Here is a 4,835-nt window from a genome sequence, read left to right on the forward strand (position 1 = left end):
AACTCTGCCCAAACAGGGTTGCCTGAGTAACAGCACGGCAGGCCCCTCCCCCAGAAGACAGACTCGAAGAACAAGAGGCTGACAACTCTAAGGTCCCTATAAAACAGGTGCATCTTGCTTGGGTTGTGGTCAATAATTTGGACTCTGTACATTCCCTCAACCACCTCTCAGCAGAATGACTAAGAGGAGGAACCCCCAACAAAGGAAAGAACCAGAGAATGTGGCCTTTGCCACAGAACTAATGGATATGGATATAACCAAGATGTCAGAAATTGACTTCAGAGTAATAATTGTCAAGGTGATATCTAAGCTTGAGAAAAATATTAATGACAATATAGAATCTCTAAGGGCAGAAATGAGATCTAATCAGGCTGAACTTAAAAATGTGATGAATGAAATGCAGTCTAAGTTGGGTACTCTGACTGCCAGGGTAAACAAGGCAGAAGAATGAATTAGTGAGATAGAGGATAAGATGATAGAAAAGAAGGAAATCAAGGCAGCATGGGAGAAACAAATTAAACCCCAAGGAATCAAGCTGAGAGAGATTACTGACTCGATGAAACATTCCAGTATCAGAATTATTGGGATCCCTGAGGGGGTGGAGAGAGAGAGAGAGAGAGAGGTCTGGGAGATACATTTGGGCAAATTGTATCTGAGGACTTCCCTAATCTTGGGAAGGAAACAAGCATTCATGTCCAAGAGGCAGAGAGGACCCCTCCCAAAATCAATGAGAACAGACTGACGCCACGACATATAATAGTACAATTTGCAAATCTTAGATCCAAGGAAACAATCTTGAAAGTGGCAAGAGGGAAGAGATTTCTCACGTACAGTGGGAGGAACATCAGAATAATGTCAGACCTATCCACAGAGACCTGGCAAGCCAGAAAGGGCTGGCAAGACATATTAACGGTACTAAATGAGAAGAACATGCAGCCAAGAATACTTTATCCAGCAAGGCTGTCATTCAGAATGGATGGAGAGGCAAGGAGCTTCCAAGACCAGCAGAAACTGAAAGAATATGTGACCACCAAGCCAGCAGTACAAGAAATATTAAGGGGGGTTCCATAAAAGGAGAAAGACCCCAAGAGTGATATAGAACAGAAATTTACAGAGACAATCTATAGAAACAAGGACTTCACAGGCAACATGATGACAATAAAATCATTATCTTTCAATAATCACTCTCAACGTGAATGGCCTAAATGCTCCCACAAAACGACACAGGGTTGAAAATTAGATAAAAAGACAGGACCCATCCATATGCTGTCTACAAGAGACTCATTTTGAGCCTAAAGATACATCCAGACTGAAAGTGAAGGGATGGAGATCCATCTTCCATGCCAATGGACCTCAAAAGAAAGCTGGGGTAGCAATTCTTATATCAGACAAATTAGATTTTAAGCTGAAGCACTGCTTTTTATCATTTTCTGTAGTGTATGTTTGCTTGTAGTGATTTCTCTCAAGCTTTTGTTTCTTGAATACAATTTTATTTTGCTTGAATTTAAAAAATGGTTTCACTTTGAATAGGATTATAGTGTGATTTTGCTTCAAAACAACATATATAGCATGATGTTGATCTGTTCTTACAAATTTTATAATGAGAAGTCTGTGACCATTCTTATTTATGTCCTTTTGTATTTAATATTTCTTTTTATCTCTGGATAGTTTGAAGACTTTCTTTTTATCACTGGTTTTAGCGTTTTGATTAAAATGTGACTTGCTATCATTTATATTTTTATTCTCTTGTGACTTATTGAATTTCTTGGATCTTTGAGTTCATAGTTTTCTTTAGATTTGGAAATTTTTGACCTTTTTACCTTCAAATAATTTATCCTCTCTTCTCCTGCCCCAACAATATATTCGCTACCTCTTTCTGAAACTCCAATTACGCATATTCAGTGGCTTGATATTTTCCCAGAGGTCACTCTTCATTTTTCCATTTTTCCTCCCCTGTGTATTTAATCTTGAATACTTTCTATTGTTATTCAAGTTCACTGATTTTTGTACTAAATTTGAAATCTGGTTTGGTAAATACTCCATCTTTGTTCTGCTTAAAAGTGGTCTCGACTATTCTATGTTCTTTACATTAAAAAATTACAATCTGCCTATCAATTTTTCTCCCAAAAAACTTTTGAGATTTTAAGTCAGGTTTTGTGGAATCTATGGATTAATTTTGGGGGAATTGGTAAATTAAAATTAGTACGTTTTGTGATACATGCACATGGTGTATTTCTCAATTGATTTAAGTCTTTTCTAGTTTCTCTTGAAAATGTTTTCAGCATCATAGTCTTACCAATCTTTTGTTAGATTTAATTATGGGAATTTGATGTTTTATGTTGCTATTGTGAATGGTCTTGATGTTTTATTTCCCATTTTTGTTATATAGGAATATGTTTGATATTTTAATATTGGCCTGTATATTAAGACTTTGCTAAATTTATTTATTAACTGTGACTTTATAAATTCCTTAGGAATTTCTTCTCACATGATTATGTCATCTTCCAAGAAAGGCAGTTTATTCTTTCTTTTCAATATGTATGACTTTGATTTTTCTTCTGCTTTACTGCTTTAGATAAGACCTCTAATGTTGAGTTGGGGTGATGAGAGTGAGTATCTTAATTTTTTTCCCTTGATTTTTTTTTTTTTAATTTTTTAATTTTTTTATTGTTATGTTAATCACCATATATTACATCATTAGTTTTTGGTGCAGTGTTCCATGATTCATTGTTTGTTCATAACACCCAGTGCTCCATGCAGAACGTGCCCTCCTCAATACCCGTCACCAGGCTAACCCATCCCCCTACCCCCCTCCCCTCTAGAACCCTCAGTTTGTTTTTCAGAGTCCATCATCTCTCATGGTTCGTCTCTCCCTCCGACATACTCCCCTTTTCTTCCTCTCCTGTTATCTTCTTCTTTTTCTTTTTTCTTAAAATATGTTGCGTTATTTGTTTCAGAAGTACAGATCTGTGATTCAACAGTCTTGCACAATTCACAGCGCTCACCGTAGCACATACCCTCCCCAATATCTATCACCCAGCCACCCCATCCCTCCCACCCCCAACCACTCCAGTAACACTAAGTTTCTTTCCTGAGATTAAGAATTCCTCATATCAGTGAGGTCATGTGATACATGTCTTTCTCTGATTGACTTATTTCACTCAGCATAACACCCTCCAGTTCCATCCACGTCGTTGCAAATGGCAAGATCTCATTCCTTTTGATGGCTGCATAATATTCCATTGTGTATATATACCACTTCTTCTTTATCCATTCATCTGTCGATGGGCATCTTGGCTCTTTCCACAGTTTGGCTATGGTGGACATTGCTGCTATAAACATTGGGGTACACGTACCCCTTCGGGTCCCTACTTTTGTATCTTTGTGGTAAATACCCAGTAGTGCAATTGCTGGATCGAACGGTAGCTCTAATTTCAACTGTTTGAGGAACCTCCATACTGTTTTCCAGAGTGGTTGCACCAGCTTGCATTCCCACCAACAGTGTAGGAGGGTTCCCCTTTCTCCACATCCCCGCCAACATCTGTCGTTCCCTGACTTGTTAATTTTAGCCATTCTGACGGGTGTGAGGTGGTATCTCATTGAGGTTTTGATTTGGATTTCCCTGATGCCGAGCGATGTTGAGCACTTTTTCATGTGCCTGTTGGCCATTTGGATGTCTTCTTTGGAGAAATATCTGTTCATGTCTTCTGCCCATTTCTTGATTGGATTATTTGTTCTTTGGGTGTTGAGTTTGATAAGTTCTTTATAGATTTTGGATACTAGCCCTTTATCTGATATGTCATTTGCAAATATTTTCTCCCATTCTGTCGGTTGTCTTTTGGTTTTGTGGACTGTTTCTTTTGCTGTGCAGAAGCTTTTTATCTTGATGAAATCCCAATAGTTCATTTTTGCCCTGGCTTCCCGTGCCTTTGGCGATGTTTCTAGGAAGAAGTTGCTGCGGCTAAGGTCGAAAAGGTTGCTACCTGTGTTCTCCTTTAGGATTTGGATGGACTCCTGTCTCACGTTTAGGTCTTTCAACCATTTGGAGTCTATTTTTGTGTGTGGTGTAAGGAAATGGTCCAGTTTCATTCTTCTGCATGTGTCTGTCCAATTTTCCCAACACCATTTGTTGAAGAGACTGTCTTTTTGCCATTGGACATTCTTTCCTGCTTTGTCAAAAATAAGTTGACCATAGAGTTGAGGGTCCATTTCTGGGCTCTCAATTCTGTTCCATTGATCTATGTGTCTGTTTTTGTGCCAGTACCATACTGTCTTGATGATGACAGCTTTGTAATAGAGCTGGAAGTCCAGAATTGTGATGCCGCCAGCTTTGCTTTTCTTTTTCAGTATTCCTCTGGCTATTCTGGGTCTCTTCTGGTTCCATACAAATTTTAGGATTATTTGTTCCATTTCTTTGAAAAAAGTGGATGGTATTTTGATGGGGATTGCATTGAATGTGTAGATTGCTCTAGGTAGCATTGACATCTTCACAATGTTGATTCTCCCAATCCATGAGCATGGAACGTTTTTCCATTTCTTTGTGTCTTCTTCAATTTCTTTCCTGAGTATTTTATAGTTTTCTGAGTACAGATCCTTTGTCTCTTTGGTTAGATTTATTCCTAGGTATCTAATGGTTTTGGGTGCAATTGTAAATGGGATCGACTCCTTGATTTGTCTCTCTTCTGTCTTGTTGTTGGTGTATAGGAATGCCACTGATTTCTGTGCATTGATTTTATATCCTGCTACTTTACTGAATTCCTGTATGAGTTCTAGCAGTTTTGGGGTGGAGTCTTTTGGGTTTTCCACATACAGTATCATATCATCTGCAAAGAGTG

This window comes from Zalophus californianus, chromosome 1 (genome assembly GCF_009762305.2).
Source record: "Zalophus californianus isolate mZalCal1 chromosome 1, mZalCal1.pri.v2, whole genome shotgun sequence".
NCBI lineage: Eukaryota > Metazoa > Chordata > Mammalia > Carnivora > Otariidae > Zalophus > Zalophus californianus.